This window comes from Hemiscyllium ocellatum, chromosome 29, assembly GCF_020745735.1.
Source record: "Hemiscyllium ocellatum isolate sHemOce1 chromosome 29, sHemOce1.pat.X.cur, whole genome shotgun sequence".
Taxonomy (NCBI): Eukaryota; Metazoa; Chordata; class Chondrichthyes; order Orectolobiformes; family Hemiscylliidae; genus Hemiscyllium; species Hemiscyllium ocellatum.
Genome location: NC_083429.1, coordinates 324,407 through 343,860, shown reverse-complemented (window position 1 = coordinate 343,860; position 19,454 = coordinate 324,407).

Here is a 19,454-nt window from a genome sequence, read left to right as displayed (position 1 = left end):
AACTTGCCTCACACACCTCATTTAAACTTTCTCTATTTCACTTTAAACCTCTGCGCTCTAGTATGTGAAACTTACACATTGGAAAAGAGATTCTGACTATCTACATTATCTATCCCTGTCCTAATGTTATATCCCTGTACCTAGTCACCTGTCAGCCTCTGATACCCTCACAAAACAATCCAACTTTGTTCAATTTCCTCTTACACACCTAACACAACCTTAAAAGCATAACATAGGCAACATGCTGATAAACCCCTTTTATACCCTCTCACTAAGCCTCCACAGCCTTCCTATTGTGTGGAGATGACAACTGCACACAGTTCTCCAAATGTGACCAATCAAACATTTTATACAATTACAGCAACAGATGCAAACCACTTTACCCAACGTTGTGAGCGATGAAGGCCAGTGTTCCATTTGCTTTCCTTCCCATCTGAAACACTTCTGTTGCCATTTTCTGGGAGTTACTGACTTGCACCAAAATCCTTCTGTATATCAATATCCCTCAGTATGCAACATTCTTCTTGAATTTGACATCATCTCACACTTGTCCAGATTAAACTCAATTTGCCATTTCTGTCTATCTCTCCGACTGTTCTGTAACCTCCTGCAGATGTTACTGAATCAGGGGAACAAGGGTTTTGTGGAAAAGGCAGGAAAGTAGAGTTGAACAGTATCAGGTCAGCCATGATCTGACTGAAGGGTACAGTATACTCAATGGGCCAAATGGCCTCATTCACCTCCTACATTTCATGGTCTGAGCACAAACTCAATATGTCCTGCATAATATTATGGGTCTCTGCTCACAAAACTCCTTTATAATGGGATTATTGGATATTTATTAGTACACAGCATTTGATCTACAAATATGATATGATGTTATAGAAAACCATCTCACATACAATCCAAGATTCTATCCGTTACAGCACTGATACCCACTGCTGTATCAGTCGGCATGGAGACCACAATCACACACAGTTACTGTACTGCCCTTGCTACAAGTACATTCAGTGTCCTGACTGTAACCACATTGACACTCCCATCACTGGTTGGTGCCTTCAAAAGAATTCCTGCTAACGGTAGTTGCTGCTTGCTTATTCTTAGCTCCACTTTTCATATTCAGATCCACATGACTGTCTCATTGATGCATTAAATCCATCCTTCCTTCACAATTTGTTGGCGTTTTGCCTAATCTGCCTATTGGGACTAGATTGAGTTGGGATATCTGCACAGCACGGATGGGTTGGACCGAAGGGTCGGTTTCCATGCTGTACATCTCTCTGACTGTAATGACTCTATCCCAACAACCCTTCAGTATTCACTTCCCAGCGATGGTCATTCTGTAGCTAAATCTCCGGAATGACAGTTCCATCATATCTGTTCACTGTCATTCCATCTGCCTCATGGCGAATGCCGGGAGTCATTCCTCAGTAGTGGGGGGTTGAACATATGGGTAAAGGTTACAGAGATAGGGAGGCTTACAGGGACTCGAGGATGTTAGAGATAAACAGAGTTACATCTGGTCAAGAACATCAGTGGGACAATGGGGTTTGGGGATTGGAGGAATTTACAGAGATAGAGGGAGCTGAATTAGATTCTGGAGATAGGGATAGGGATGGAGAAAGGAAGAGGTAGGCAGACTGAGAGGCATAGACAGGGGGCTGTTTCATCTAGGACAGTATTGTTTATACTAACAGAGATATGGAAGGTTGTCATGACTGAAGACGTTTACAGATATAAGAAGGCTTCTAGGCTCTGGAGGCTACATAGATCGGAAGGCAATGGAGAATGCCAGGTTACTGGCTTGGAGACAGTTACACAAATGGGGAGGGTTGCACAAACTGAAGGAGGTTCCTGTGGTCGCGAGGGGTATGGTGTCGGGAATGAGGGTGAAATTTAACAAGATAAAGATCAAAGAATTAGAGAAGGACAAGGAGATTACAATTTTTTCACAGCTCAGGAAGGGTTGTAGGAGCTGGAGAAGATTACTTTGGTAGGGACCGATTCAGAGGTTAAAGATAAATACATTGACATGGAGGATGGTGTTGTTGGAAAGAGCTTATAGGGATAGACAGGGCTGTCAGGGTTTACAGGGATGAAGGGATTGAGTATCTACTGCAGAAGTTTAGGAATTAAGATGTTAGGGATTGGAGAACCGTACAGAGAGAGAGAGAAAATGGTATGGAAATTCCAAACAGAGGAAGGATTATCGGGACTGGAGGATATTACAGAGATCACTAACACAGCATGGGCCAGGATTGATGCCTGTGATCCCCTGTGCTATCGCATTGAGGACCAGTACAGCAGAGGTGAAAGCAGGACCCTCACAAGATGGTGGGAATGAAGCCTAGAATGTTGCTGTTCCTTGCCCAGCTCTGTATCTATGTCCTGTCTTCCAGATCTGAATATAGAAGTCTACTACCTCCACCCTGTGCTGTTTACTGTGAGTGATCTTACCGGCTGCAGGATTTCCTGAAGTCTCCAGGTCTCCCTCTCTCTCTCTCTCTCTCTCTCTCTCTCTCTGGCTGACCAACCAGCTTCAATGAGGTGATGGATGAGTTAGGAACATCCTGATTACCTGCATGGTACAGAAATAGACAGAATGGGAAATTAGACGGATGCAATGACGATACCTCATGCAGAGTGGCACTGAGCCCAGCAGAGATCTCGGAAATCCCAGTCTCCATCCCTTGCCTGTGCTGCTGCGTCTCTCTGGAGTGGACAATTCTGTTGACTCAGGATCTCAGACCATCTGTAAGAGGGAGAAATGCGGACAGAGGCAGAAAATAGACCGACACAGCGAGGGGACACCACATGGAGAGATACTGAGTGATATCACATTATTAGACACTGTACTAACAGGGAATTATTGTGGTTCTGTTCGCCGAGCTGGAAGTTTTTGCTGCAAACGTTTCGTTCCCTGGCTAGGGAACATCATCAGTGCTATTGGAGCCTCCTGTGAAGCGCTGCTTTGATGTTTCTTCCGGTATTTATAGTGGTTTGTTCTTGCCACTTCCGGGTGTCAGTGCAGCAAAAACTTCCAGCTCGGCGAACAGAACCACAACAATGGACACCCGAGCTACAAATCTTCAACCAGACTTTAACAGGGAATTGTTTGAATTTGTAACAAAGGCACTGGGATAATTGTGAGGGGATTCAACCTTCCTAACTCTTCATCTCTTTGGCGGTGGCTCACAGATGAGGCTGACTCTCTCCCACTCTCAGGGGGGAAGGGTGGGGGCGAGGAGACTGGAGTTGGCTGTACAGACCGATGTGGCCTTCCACATACTCTGTTACAATTGGGGCAGAATGTGGACATGGGAAGAGGGTGGATGGGGCATTGATGTGACAGCGCTCTCCTTGTGCTGTTTCTCCTGGATTCCCATTTTCCCCACAGCAAGCCTCGAGGTGCTCGACACCTTCCCAATGCTCCTTCCCCACTTCGGACGGTCTTGGCCCAGGATTTAACAGATTTGATTAAGAAATGAAACAAAACGATCAACTCTGAAGAAGCCAACGTTTAGAAACGTGGACACATTGTTAAAGAGATCGCTAGGGAGTCTCCTAGCAGGAGGAGTGCAGTAGGAAGCGGAAACATTGTCAGATGATAGGAACAGGGAGAATTGAAGGTGCTGGAGGTGGTGAGAGTGTTACAGAAGGGGCAAAAGCCTGAACAATGTTACAAAGCCAGTACAGATTGCTGTAGCTAGAGCTGTTTGCAGAGTTAGGGATGGAGATATGTATTCTCATTGATTCATTCGCGGCCTGAGGATGTCACCGGATGGACCAGCATACATTACCCCACTGCTAATAACGAGAGGCAGCTCAGAGTTAGCCATATTGCTGTGGGACTGGAGTCACATGTGAGCCAGACCAGGTAAGAATGTCAGATGGCCCTCCCTGAAGGACATACATGAACAAGTTTATTTTTTCCAGATAATCCACAATGCTTACACAGTGGCCTCACTAATGTCTTGTACAGATACACCATGACATCCCAACTCTTGCACTCAATGCTCTGTCCAATGAAGGGTAGATATCCCAAATGCCTGCTTCACCAGCCTGTCTACCTGTGACATTACATTCAAAAAACTGTGTACATTGAAAAAACTGCGTATCTGCGTCCCTGGGTCACTGATTGACAACACGACCCAGGACCCGAACATTAACTGTACAAGTCCAGCCTGGTCTGCTTTACCACAATACAACATCTTGCATTTCTCCACCTGTTCTTCCAATCCTCACTGGCCCAGCAGTATTGTTGATCCCTTTGTACTCTTCGATAACCATCTTCACTGTCCACTTTATCACCAATTTTAGTCTCACTCCCAAACTTGCTAACCATGAATCCTGTATTATCATCCAAACTGTTTATATAAATGATGCACAACAGTGACCCAGCACTGAACCCCATGGCTCACCGTTGGTCACAGGCCTGCAGTTGGAGCAGCAACCCTGTGTGAACACACTCTGTCTCCGACCGTCAATCCTGTTTTGTATCCAGTTGGTGAGCGCTCCCTGGTTATGTGTGATCTAAACTTACTAACCAGTCTGTCATGCAGAACCTTGTGAAAGGCCTTGCTAAAGTTCATGTGGATATCGTATACTGCTCTCCTTTGATTTGTCACTTGTCTACCTCCACACTCAGGTTTGAGGCATGATTTCCCGTGCACAAAGCCATGCTAATGATCATTCATCTGTCCTTACCTTTCCAAAAGCATGATGATCGTTTCTCTCAGAATCTCCTCCAACAACTTACCACCCCTGCCATTAGTCTCACTGGTCTTTAGTGGCTGTCGATGATACAAATATCTCTGGGAGGGGCCCTGAAATTTCCTCCCTCGCTTCTCACAAGGTGCTGGGATACATCTGATCATGTCCCAAGGTTTTATCTAACTTTTTGCATTTTAAGACATTCAGCATCTCCTGTCCTCAAATGTGCATTCTTTTCAAGATATCACTATGTATTTTCCCAAGTTCCCGAAGCTTCCATGTCCTTCTCCACAGTAAATCCTCACACAGAATATTTGTTCATTGTCTCACCCATCAGCAGTGATTCCACACAGACAGCCTCATTGACCTTTCAGGGGCCCTATTCTCTCCCGAACTCATTTTTCACCCTGGTTGAAACTTGTCAAAATGCTTCTGAAATTTCAAATATCCCTCTATTGCAACAGCCTCCCCCACCCTTATCTATTCTGCCATTTATGGTCACACCAAAATATAGAATCCAACAGATTTAAAAATATCCCCCTTTTATAAAATCATGTGTTTCCCATTGTTTCTAAGCATCCAGTTCTCATTTATTGTCACAACCTTTATAAAACACTCCAGCACGTTGCCAACTTACTGTCAGGCTAACACTGTTTGGTTTCACACTGACTGCACAAAGGATTTTGGGAATCCTTGTGGATCAATCTGAAACATGTAGCTTACAGGGTCAGTAGGTAATCGAGAAGGCAAATCAAATGCTGCCATTTATTACAAAGGGAACGGAGTCTAAAAGTAGGGAGGTCTTGCTAAAACGATGCAAGGTACAATTCAGACTACATCTAGATTATAATGAACAATATGTGTGCCCTAAGGAAAGACATTCTTGTGTTAGAGGCAGGCCAGGGAAGGTTCACTCGGCTGATCCTGGAGATGACGGGAAGAGGTGTAGTAGATTGGCCTTGAACCCTTGGGGGTTTTGAAGAATGGGAGAGAAATTGAATGAAACATCCAGGATTGTGAGGGGCTGTAACAGGGTAGATGCCATTAAGTTAGAAAATAGAACAGTACAGCACAGTAATAGGCCCTTCGGCCCACCATGGCTGTGCTGACCATGATGCTATTCTAAACTAATCCCATCTGCCTGCACATGGGCGACATCCTTCTATTCTCTGCCTGTTCATGTTTCTGTCTAAATTCCACTTTAAAACTTTGCTCTCATTGCCACCTCTCCCACCTTCCTGTAGTGTGGTGATGAGAACGACACGCAACCTTCCAAACATGGCCGACTGAAGTTTCATTCAGTCACAACATGACATGCAAACGTCTGTATATCAATACTGTGACCAATGAAGGGAAGCATACCATACTCCTCCTTTACCGCCACATCCTACTGTGTTGTTATTTTGAGGGATCTATGGATTTGCATCCAAGGTCATTTGTTTATCAATGTTTCCAATTAGTCAATTAGTGCACTTCTCTCTTCCATTTGACTTCATAAATGCATCACTTCACACTTGTCCCGATGAAATTCGATTTGCGATTTCTCTGCACAACGGTCCAGCTGATATACACACTGCTGCAAACTTTAACACTCCTCCTCACTATCCACAATTCCCCTAACTGTCCCTGATCATTACATGTCTTTCCAAACGTCGTCTGCAAAATACATAGGACATAGAACATAGAAGGATACAGCGCAGTACAGGCCCTTCGGCCCTCGATGTTGCGCCGACCGAATCCTACCTAACCTATACTAGCCCAATAACTTCCAAATGCCTATCCAATGCCCGCTTAAATGACCATAAAGAAGGAGAGTTCACCACTGATACGGGCAGGGCATTCCATGAACTCACAACCCGCTGTGTGAAGAATCTACCCCTAACATCTGTCCTATACCTACCACCCCTTAATTTAAAGCTATGTCCCCTAGTAACACCTGACTCCATTAGCGGTAAAAGGTTCTTAGTATCTACCCTATCTAAACCCCTAATCATCTTATACACTTCTATCAGATCTCCCCTAAACCTTCTCTTCTCCAATGAGAACAGCCCCAAGTGCCTCAGCCTTTCCTCATAAGATTTTCCTACCATTCCAGGCAACATCCTGGTAAACCTCCTCTGCACTCGTTCTAAAGCTTCCACATCCTTCCTATAGTATGGCGACCAAAACTGCACACAATACTCCAGATGAGGCCTCACCAGAGTCTTATACAACTGCAACATGACCTCAGGACTCCGGAACTCAATTCCTCTGCCAATAAAGCCCAGTACACCATATGCCTTCCTCACAGCACTATTTACCTGGGTGGCAACTTTCAGAGATCTGTGTACATAGACACCAAGATCCCTCTGCTCATCCACACTACCAAGTAGCCTACCATTAGCCCAGTAATCCATCATCTTGTTATTCCTACCAAAGTGAACGACTTCGCACTTAGCTACATTGAATTCCATTTGCCACATTTCCGCCCAGCTCTGCAACTTATCTATATCCCTCTGTAACCTACCACTTCCTTCCTCACTATCCACAACTCCACCGACTTTTGTGTCATCCGCAAACTTGCTTACCCAGCTTTCAAGTCCTTCCTCTAGATCATTTATAAAGATAACAAAAAGCAATGGTCCCAAAACAGATCCTTGTGGTACACCGCTAGTAACTGCACTCCAAGATGAACATAATCCATCAACTACTACCCTCTGTCTCCTTCCAGCCAGCCAATTCCGAATCCAAACCTCTAATGTATCCTCAATGCCATACCTCCGAAGTTTTAGCATTAGCCTACCATGGGGAACCTTATCGAACGCCTTACTAAAATCCATATACACAACATCTACTGCTTTACCCTCATCCACTTTCTTAGTCACCTTCTCAAAGAACTCAATAAGGTTTGTGAGGCACGACCTGCCCTTCACAAAACCATGCTGGCTATCCCTGATCACGTTATTGCTACCCAGAAAATACTAATCAAACTGCTGACCTTTTCATCTGAATCACTGATATAAATTACACACAGACATGGCAGCATGATCCTTGTGAAACAGCATTGGCCACAGATGTCCAATCAGAAATTGACCACTCCACATTCCTCTGTCTACTGTCACCAAGAAAATATTGTACCCAACTTAACAACGAGCATGGATTGTGATTTGATCTTCCCGATCTCCCTTGCTATTTGGAAGCTGTCCATTCAAAACAACTATATTTTGATTCCCAGATTAAATTGGCTGTCTCACTAAAACACTGACTGCATCCTTTCTTCACAACAAAACGGGATCTTGTTTGGTTTTTTGCTGATCCTGCCTAAATTCCTACAACCCCTCAATAATCACATCCCTGACATGGTCATTCTGCAGCCCCCCTCCACAATAACAGTTCGATCATATCTGTTCTCTTCAGTTAATGCTGTCATTCCATCTGCCTTGTTGCAAATGCATGGCGCGTGTCACCGAGAGAGGGCCTTGGAGGGATGGATAGAAGTCACACAGTGTGAGAGATGTTTGAGGGCGCGACAATGTTGCAGGGTTAAACATAGTTACAGTTGCTGCAGAATGTTCGCAGGAGAAAGCATTTTATTGTTTGGATGAAGTTAGAGAGATAAAGCATCGTTGATTAGACTTCAGAGATAGGGATGTGTGTAGGGCTGTGGATCATTACATGAGAATATCACAGTGATTGGGAGGATGGTATGGACTGGAGAATATTACAGGGAAAGGGAGGACGGTATGAACTGGAGAATGTTACAGGGAAAGGGAGAGTGGTATGGACTGGAGAATGTTACAGGGAAAGGGAGGATGGTATGGACTGGAGAATGTTACAGGGAAAGGGAGGATGGTATGGACTGGAGAATGTTACAGGGAAAGGGAGGGTGGTATGGACTGGAGAATGTTGCAAGCACATGGAAGATGATGTAGACTGGAGAATGTTGCATGAATAGGGAGGAAGTTGTAGACTGGAAAAAGTTAGAAGGAGAGATGATTTTATGCACTGGAAGGTATGTCAGAGAGAGTGAGTGGTGTGCATGCTGCAAGATACTACGGGGATAGGTAAATTTGTAGAGACTGGAGGACAGAGTCGTAGAGAGGCTTGTGAGAGATCAGATTCACTTATGAGTATACGATATGCTACAGTGAGCAGAGCCTTTTGCAGATATAAATGAGGATACAATGGCCACAAAGCAGTCACACCTACACATAGGTATATAGGAAATGAAGGATTTGAAGAGATAACACAGGATAGGAGTGTTGTATGCAGTGGAGGAGATCAAACTGATAGGGATGGTTTTAGAGACTCAACAATGTTAGGAAATAATGAGAGTTTCAACAGTGATAACAGGTTTCAACAATTCCGAGGATATAGACCTGAATGAGCTTTGTCAGTTAGCGATGGTACAGTAGAGGGAATTGTAGTGGCTTCCCTTTCATAAGCAATCCATAAGCACTTAAAACAGCCTGTTTGACGTGTGCATTATCTCTCGACCATTCATCAGACAGCGCTGCAAATACTTCACTGCCTCCGCCTACCAGCTTAGACTGAACTAGCATTACCCAGAAGACCTCGGGCCACTCTATCTGTCTGTGCAATTTTTCAAATGAAATACTGAGTTCCTTAACAGTAGAGTCACAGGGATTCAGGATAGCGAAGAAGGCGCTTGGTATACATTCCTTTACTGGTCAGAGTACTGAGTACAGGAGTTGGGAGGTCATGTTGCGGCTGTACAGGACAGTGGTTAGGCCACTTTTGGAAGACTGCATGCAACTCTGTTCTACTTCCTATCAGAAGGATGTTGTGAAAATTGAAAAGGTTCAGAAAATATTTACAAGAACATTACCAGGGTTGAGCTATAGGGAGAGTTGAACAGGTGGTGGTTGTTTTCCCTAGAGAGTCGGAGGCTGAAGAGTGACCTTATAGAGGTTTATAAAATCAAGAGGGGCATGGATAGGGTAAATAGACCAAGTATTTCCCCTGGGATGCGAGAGTCCAGAATTGTAGGGCGAGGTTTAGAGTGAGAGTAGAAAGATATAAATAAGGGACAACTTTTTCACACAGAGGATAGTATATGTGTGGAATGAGCTGCCAGAGAAAGTGATGGAGGCGAGTACAATTGCAACAGTTAAAAGGCGCCTTTTATATATGAAGGGTATATGAATATGAAGGGTTTAGAGGGAGATGGACCTGGTGCTCGCAGGTGGGACTACATTGGGTTGGGATATCTGATCTGCAGGATGGGACCATGAATGGGTTGTGGAACCTGGAGGATGTTATCATTTGAACAACAGGTAATTTTTGATTGGATCTTTCAGCCGATCTTACAGATGGTACAATTGCAACATTTAAGAAGCATTTGGATGGATATATGAATAGAAAGGGTTTGGAGGGAGACAGGCCAGGTACTGGCAGGTGGGACTAGATTGGGTTGGAATATCCTGTTGGCATGGCCGGGTTGAAATGAAGGGTCTGTTTCTATGCTGTCCATCTCTATGACTGTAAGATCGGCTGAATGGTCCAATCAAAAATTACCTGTGGTTCAAATCATAATATCCTCCAGTATCCACAAGCCATCCTCAGTCCCATTCTGCAGCTTCTATGAATCCCGGAACTTCTAACCTCCTGCAAGTCCCACGTCCCTTCCGACATTTGTACCACTCTCCAGGTTCTGCAGCCCTTCATACCTCGTAACATGACCAGACTCTCCAACTCCTCCTTCCTCTGCAATATTCCCCAGAAGGGCAGTGTAGGATGGTGGGGGTTACAGAGATATGGAGGGACATCAAACGGGAGGATTTTGCAGACATTAGGAATATAGGCAGCTGAGGAGGTTTCACAGTTTAGGAGTGTTGTAGGGACTGGAGGACTGACAAAGGTAGGCATAGTTTTAGATTAGAATATTCTGCAGAAAACCTTTATGTGGTTAAAGGCAGGATTCTTAGCAGCATGCAGGAACAAAGGGATCCTGTATCCTTCAGGTTGCCACCCAAGTTGACAGGGTGTTGAGAAGGCGGATGGTTTGCTGGCTGTCATTAGCAGGGGGATTGAGTTTAAGAGATGCGAGGTTTTGCTGCAGCTCTACAGAACCCCAGTTAGACCACACTTCGAATATTGTGAACAGTTCTGTTCGCTTCATTGTAGGAAGGATGTGGAAGCTTTAAAGACAGTGCAGAGGAGATTGAGCGGGATGCTGCCTGGACTGGGGGGCATGCCCATAGAAGGTAGGTTGTGGAAACTCGGGCATTTCTGATCAGAGTGAAGGAGGAAGAATTGTGACATGATAGAGGTGTACAAGGGAATGAGAGGCATAGAGTGGATAACCAGAGACTATTTCCCATGGCGAAATGGCTATCACAAGGGGACAGAAGTTTAAGGTAATTGGCGGAAGGTTTAGCTTAGATATCAGAGGGATACGGGCCAGGTGCTGGCAGGTAGGACTAGATTGGGTTGGGATATCCTGTCGGCATGGACGGGACTGGTATGTTATTTACACAGTGTGGTGGGTGCGTGGAATGGACTGCCAGCCGTGGTAGTAGATTCAGACACATTACAGACATCTAAGCAACTCTTGGCTCGGCACATCAATGACAGTAAGATGTAAGGTATGTAGGTTCGTTTAGTCTTCAGAGTAGGATAAAAGGTCAGCACAATATTGAGGGTGGAAGGGCTTGTACCGGAATGTGCTATTCCATGTTCTAAATAGCAAGGGTTATGATGGCAGCAAGAAGTTTCGGGAAGTGGGAGAGGATGTGATCTGAATGAAGTGACACAAATAGGAGGCGTTGCTAAGGTTGTATGAGGTAACAGAGACAGCAATGGTCTGATCTGGAGCAGATGGCCCAGACTGGGAGGGGTGTGGGGGCTGGAGGTGCTTTCACAGGAAGGGAGGAGCATAGAGCCACAGGAGGTTACAGAAATGTGGAGAGTTGTCGGGCCTACAGGAGTTCATGGAGATGGGAGGTTGGGAGGAATGGAGCAGTTTATAGGGATAAGGATGTTGGTAGGATGGGCTGTTTTACACAGACAGGAATGTTTCAGGTGAATGGAGCTGAGTACAGAGATAAAGTGGGTTGTACAGATTGGAAAAACAAATAGACGTATGGAGGGTAGTCGTGACTGAAGTGGTTTATATTTATAGGAAGGTTTAGGTTCTGCAGGTTATTTAGATAAAGAGGGTGTGGAATCAGACAGATTCTCCAAGTGATAAAGACAGCAATTTTGGTTGGAGACAGTTTCACAGATTAGGGAAGATTAGTAACCTCCTCCAGTTTGGTCAAAGTGGGAAGGGTTGTAGGGGAGGGTTAGGTTTACACATGTAAGAGCTGGAGAAGATTATGGAAATGAGTAGATGGATGGAGACACTGGAGGAGCTTCCATTGACAGGGTGGTGCTGGCAATGAAAAGATATCACATAGATAGTGGGTCATGTAAGAACTGGATCGGAAGAGTCACAGGCATTGGAATGAGTTCTGCAGATTGGGGGTGTTATCGGGACTGAGAGGATTGTAGGGTTTCCACAGATTGATCGCGTCTTTACGAATAGAAGAGTTTATGTAGATACGGATAGCTTAAACCCAATGCATGTAGTCTTCATTTCAAGACCAGAGCCTTATTATCCCTCACCAGCCAAGGATCCCTAACCCTGCCAGCTTTTCCCTTTATCCCAATGGGGCAGACTGGTCCTGGATTCTTGAGATCACACTTTGAAAAGCCTCCCATTTGCCAGTTGTTTCTTTTCCTTCAACAGACTCACCCAATCGATTGGAATCATAATGTGGAAGTGCCGGTGACGGACTAGGGATGTACAAAGTTAAAAATCACCCAACACTCGGTTCCAGTCCAACCAGTTTATTTGAAAGCACTAGCTTTCAGAGCACTGCTCCTTCATCGGGTGGTTGTGGAGCACAATCCTAATACACAGAATTTATAGCAACAGGATGGCATGGTCATGGAATATAATATCAAACAAATTTAGTTGAAGCCTTTCATCTGTTACAGTGATCACCAGCGCTTCCAAAGCGAGTTGGATTATAACTGGGCATTGTGCAATTTTAAATTCGCGACATTGACGCTGGCCAGATCCTGCAGAATGGCCCCAAACCTGGCCCCGTTCCAGTTTCTCTCTTCAACCTGTGGACCTGCTGATCTTTCTCCATGACGATGTTAAAACGAAGACAGTTGTGGGCACTGGACCCAAAGTGCTCTCCGAATGACACTTCAGTCACTAGCCCGGCCTTGTTTTCTGAGGGGAGGTCCAGTGTTGCACCTGCCTGAGTAGAGTAGGGCCCTCTGCATATTGATTTAGGAACCTTTCTTGGACACATTTGAAAAATTGCACTCTGTCCAGGTCTTTTATACTCCAGGTGGCCCAGTCAATAAAGGGAATATTAAAATCTCCAGGAAAAAGTGAGGTCTGCAGATGCTGGAGATCAGAGCTGAAAATGTGTTGCTGGTTAAAGCACAGCAGGTTAGGCAGCATCCAAGGAACAGGAAAGAACAGCCTTTCCTGATGAAGGGCTCTGGCCCGAAACGTCGAATTTCCTGTTCCTTGGATGCTGCCTAACCTGCTGTGCTTTAACCAGCAACACATTTTCAGCAATATTAAAATCTCCAGCCTGTACTCCTCTTTTATTCCTATAGTTGTCTGCCATCTCTCTACACATCTGCTCCTCTGGTATCTGTTGGGTCTACAACAATCTACAATACAGTCCCAACAAAGTGACCACCCCTCTTCTTTTTTCTAACTTCTAACCATGTGGAATTTTAAATGAATATAAGTTTTAAAAATTGGAATTAACAATCCATAAATAAGTATTGATAAAAATCCAAACACTTGACCTTCAGAGAAAGACAACAGTTCACTCTCATGTGGTCTGCATGACATACCCACAGCAAAGTGTTTGCCTCTCAATGACCCTGTGAAATGGGCGAGCCAGCTGCTTAGCTCAAGGGCAGCAAGGGATGGGCATTAAAGGCTAGTCAGCCAGAGACACCCACATCCCCGACCGGATTTATAAAAAAAATCCATTCAGATTGGTCCACTGTAACTGTGCTGGGAGCAATGTCCTGGCCAATCATGTCAGTAGGTTTATGGACTGGGCTTTAAACTGACAGCGAGGATGCAGGGACAGGGTTCAGGTGAAAGGAGCTTTCCAAATCCAAAGAGAAAACATGAAGCATTAGAGCAGCATGGGAATGTGGCTGAAGACAACAGAAAGGATTAGGACGGGACAAAGCTTAACTAAAACTGTGGATCAGCAAATCCAATTGTGATGGGAAATTGTGGGAAAGAGTAAATTATGTTTTTTATTAATGGCCAAAGTCTCTGCAACAAGGGAGATGGATTTGTGACACAGAGATAAAACAGATTTAGACACCAGAGAGACGTGGTTACAGGGCGAACAAAAGGTGGAACATAAATATTCAATGGTTCACAACCTTGTGGAAACTCAGGCAAAATGGACAACGTTAACAATAATGGGTAACAAAGGCATTACAGAGAAAGCATTTGGCATCAGATCATGAAGTAGAGTCAGTCTGAATGTCAATTCTGGTTACTACTTGCCAAGGACACAAGTAGCAGAACAGTTTTAGACCACCGAACAATATTCCATGGCTCATCACTGCAATAAATAGGAATTCATTTATTGAAATGTCAATATTCGCAAAGTCTGGAACAATCACACTGACAACAGTGATATGGGAAGAGGAGTTCAGAGAATTTTTTTTCAGTGTTTCTTAGAATAACACATTGTGCAACTGGCGAGGGACGCAATTGTCTCAGAGCAACTGTTGTGTGATAAAACATAGTGAATGAGTAATGTCACCTGGAGAGACCCTCAGGGAAATTGTGATAAAGTGCAGTTTAAAGAAATATAAAGTTTTAAAGTAGATCACAGAAAGGACAAGCTACAACTAGAAACAAAAATAGCCAATTACATGGGTTTGATAGGAGAACTGACCAAGGTAAACAGGCTAAACAGACTGAAATATGTGCCTGTAAATGAACTGTGGAAAACATTTGAAGGAACAGTGTAAAACACTCAACAAAAGGACATTCCACTGAAACAGACAAAAACTCAGCAAGAAATCCCCACCGGTCCCTCACTCAGGACAAAATGGATCATATTAGATTATGAAGCTGAGAAGATCACCACAAAGTACTTAAAATCCTCAAGTGAGAGAGAGTTTTAGAGTAAGTTTTAAAGGGATTGCAATGGGTCTGCTAGGAGGAAGAGGGCAATGGGAAGAGGAAACATTGTCAAGGTTTATTGACACATTAGGAACATGGAGAGATGAAGGTGCTGGAGGCAGTGAGAGAGTTACAGAGAGTGGTCAGGGCCTGAACGGTGTTACAAAGCCAGTATGGATTGCTGCAGCGGGAGGGGTTTGCAGAGGTAGGGAGGGACATATGTATTTTTATTTATTCATTCATGGGATGTGGGTGTCACTGCCTGGACCAGCATTCTTTGACCCCCTGCTAATTACCCAGAGATTGTTGGGCCCTGGTGGATATGTATAATACTTTGCTGGACATAGGTGAAGTGCAGAAGGAGGATTGCTAATGTGGTTCCTTTGTTCAGGAAGGGCAGCAGGGACAGGCCAGGTAATTACAGAGCAGATAGTCTGACAGCAGGGGGAGGGAAATTATTGGGAACAATTCTGAGGATGCATCAACACTTGCAAAGATAAGGATCAACTTGGTTTTGTCAACACAGATTTGGCAGAGGAAGATACTATCTGAGGAATTCAGTTCATTTTTTTTTGAAATGGTGCTGAAGTATATTGATGAAGGCAGTGCAGATGATGTGGTTTACACGGATTTGAATAAGTCCTTTGACAAGATGCAAAATGGAAGGCGGGTCCAAAAGGACTGGGTTCCAAGGCAGGTTGGCAAACTGGATGCAAATTTGGTGGATAGAATACTTTCACCAGCGGGTGTACCACAGGGATCTGTGCAGGAACCATTGAACATTAATAACTCGGATGAGAAAGCAGAAGGTATCATTAGTAGGTTTGCAGATGACATGAAAGGTGAGGGTGTTGTCCACAGTGAGGAGGATGATCTCCGTTTGCTGTCCAATGTCGATCAGATGAAAATCTAAGCAGAGTTTAGTTCTGATCAAAGCGAGGTAATAGTCTGTGGGAGGTACGATAAGCGAAGGACAGACATAATCAATGGTAGGACCTTGCGGAGTACTGAGGAATACAGAGACCTTGGTGGACAAGTCCATAGATCCCTGAAGGTGTCAGCACAGGTTGACAGGGTGGGAAAGGCACCTCAACTGGGAGCGGGAGAGGGACCCACATCCTGGTGGGGTGAATTGCTAGAGATGCTTGAGAGGATATAATCTAGTCTGGTAGGGTGTTGGACCTTAAATAGACGTAAGGCCAGAAAGAAGATTGAGGCTGGTACACGAATTAAAGACAGCAATTTCAGCAGACCAGGCAGGCAAGAAAATGGGAATGGGCAGGGAATAGGGGAAACTGATGATTAAACTGCATTTATTTCAATACAAAGAGCCTGACAGCTAAGGAAGATGAACTCAAAGCATGGGACTGGGATATGATAGTTATTACAGAAACACAGCTGAGGGAGGGGCAGGGCTGGTAGTTCATTGTTTCAAGGTAGAGATGCTACAGGAAGGGGAGGCAAGAGAGGACGTGTGGTGGTGGGTTTTGATTGCATGAATCATCCCAGCAGTACTTAGAGAGGATATTCCTGTGGAATCGCCCAGTGAAGCTATGTTCGTTGAACTGAGAAATAAGAATGGGTCATCACTTTGATACGATCTGACTGCTGATCCCGAATAATCCGTGGCAGACTGAGGAACAAATATGTCAGGACATCTTAAATATCAACCATAATAATAGGGCTGTTATGGTAATGTTTTGAACTTTCCAAACCTAGACTGGGACTGCCAGTGTTCAGTGTTTGCAAGGGGGGAATTTGGTAATTGCGTTCCAGAAAACTCCCAATCAATATGTAAATGGCCTGAAAAGATAAAGGGGCAAAACCTGACCGCCCCTTGGGAATTAAGGTCGGGAAAGGGACTGAGATGTGAGTGGGAAAGCATTTTGCCAAAGTGACCACAGTTCTAGTAGTTTGAAAACAGCTTTGGAAAAGGACAGGCCTGGTCCACAAGTGCAAGTGATAAAATGGAGCGTGACCAATCTTGATCGTATTGTCCAGGAACTTTCAAAATGTGATTGGGGAAGGGAATTATTTACAGAGAAAGGGAAGTTTGGCAAGTGAGAATATTTTAAAAGTGAGATAAACTCATCGATCAGCGCCAGTATTTTCCAGTTTGTGTACAGCTCAATGCTGACAGCATTCAGAAACACTGGCTGTCTATTGAGGGTCTGGTCAAGGAAAAGGGGGCACATGTCAGGTATCGCCAGCTGGATCAAGGGAATCCCTGAGGATATACAGGGGCTGTAGGAATACACTTGGAGTAGAAAACAGGAATGGAGAAAGGCTAAATGAAATAGCCTCAGCAGAGAAGGAAAGGGGAATCCAAAAGTAATTGTATCAGTATATTAAGAGTGCATAAGGAACTCAGGACAAAATAGTATCCATCAAAGATCAATGAGGCCATCGATGTGTGGAACTGCAGGATATTTGCTAAGATCCTAAACAATTTTTTCACTCCAGAACTTACTGTGGAGAAAGACTGGGGAACTCAGGGAACAAGAGTAATACGTTAGACCACATTTGGAGTTCTCTGCAATTCCAGTCTCCCTGCTACAGGAAGGATGTTGTGAAACTAGAAAGGGCTCAGAAAAGATTTATAAGATATTGCCCGGGTTGTTGCTGAATAAGCTGGGGTTACTGTCACTGGAGACTCGGAGATGGAGGGATGACCTTATAGAGGTTTATGTGAACGTGAGCGGTATGGATAGGGTAAGCATTCAAGGCCTTTTCCCAGAAGTTGGGGAGTCCAAAACTAGAGGGCATAAGTTTAAGGTTAGAGGTGAATGGTTTACAGAGGGACTGAAGGGACAGCTTCTTCACACACATGGTGATGTGTGTATGGAATGAGATGAGAGAGAAAGTAATGGAGACTGATACAATTACAACATTTAAAAGGTATCTGGATGGGCATCTGAATAGTAAGGGTGTAGACGTATATGGGCCAAATGCTGGAAAAGGGAATGGATTTATTTAGATCTTCCGGTAAGCCTGGACGAGTTGGGGACCGAAGGGTCTGTTTCTATGCTGTATATCTCTATGACTTGAAAAGAGGTGGTGCTGGAGGTTTTAAACACAAAGCTATGACAAGTCCCAGAACCTGATTCAGTGTATCACAGGACACTGGGATGCTAGTGAAGACATTGTGGAGCCCCTAGCAAAGGTAAGTGTCCTACTGACAGCCATGTGTGATGGGCTGGCAGGCTGGAGGGTGGCATCATGGACAGTGAAGGATGTTTTCTGAGATTACAAAGGGATCTTGATGAAATGGGTGAATGGGCTGAAAATCTAGCGATGGAATTCAATCTGAATGAATACAAGGTAATGCATTTTGTAAAACAAAGAAGGGTAGAGCTTATACAATTAATGTTAAGGCTTTGGTTAGTGTTTGAGAGCAGAGGGACCTCTGGGTTCAGGTACATAATTCTTGAAGCTCACATCACAGGATGGATAAGACAGTGCTTGGCATGCCTGAGTATTGCTCAGTCCATTGAGTGTAGGATTTGGGACGTCAAGTTGAGATTGCACAGACATTGGTGAGGCCTGTTCTGCAATACTCTGTCCAGTTCTGGTCGCCCAGTTATAGGGAGGATATTATTAAGCTGCAGGGGATTCAGAAGGGATCTACCAGGATATTGCTGGGTATGGAATGCTTGGGTTCTGCAAAATAGCTGGACAGGCTGAGTCTTTTTTCACTGGAGCCTGGAGGTTGAGACATTATACTATAAAGGTTTATGAAAAAAAAATGAGGTATATAGATCAATTTGATGGTAGTTGCATTTTCCTCAGGATGGGGGGAGTCTCAAGAGGAGGGGCCACATTTTAAGGTTAGAGGAGAGAGATGTTCAAAAAAAGATATGGGGCAATTTGCTACACAGAGGGTGGTTTGAGTGTGGAATGAACTTCCTGAGAAAGGGGTTGATGTGGGTACAATTACAACATTTAAAATATATTTGGATGAACAGGTGAATAGGGAAGGGTTGGAGTGATATGGGCCAGCAACAGGCAGCTGGGAAGAGTTGAGTTTTAGATTATGGTGGGTATCAGCTGAAGGGTCAGTTTCCATGCTGTATGGCTCTATGACAAGAATATGGTTTTATTCCATTATTGAAGTAAGGATCAGGGCTGGGTCCACTAATGTGCATCATCTACATAAACGATTTGGTTGAAAATATAGGAGTGATTGTGCAAAAGTTTGTTGATGATCGAGTTAATGGTGTAGTGGGCAGTAACTACGGTTATCAAAGGGGATCTTGACCAACTGGGCCAGTGGACCAGGGAATGAAATATGGAGTTTAATTCAGGTGTTGGATTTTGTTAAGACAAATCAGGGAGGACTAATACAGTTAATGGAAGGGCTCTGGCCAGGGTTGTCGAACAGGGAAAGAGAGAGAGACCAGGGGGTGCAAGTTACATTGTTACTTGGAAGTAGCATACCAGGCGGACAGGGTGGGGAAAGCGACATTTGGCATATTTGCCATCATTGGCCAGCACTTTGTTACATACATTGGAGATATTTGTAACATTGTCCTAAATATTTCCCTTGGGCAGAGGAGTGACCCTA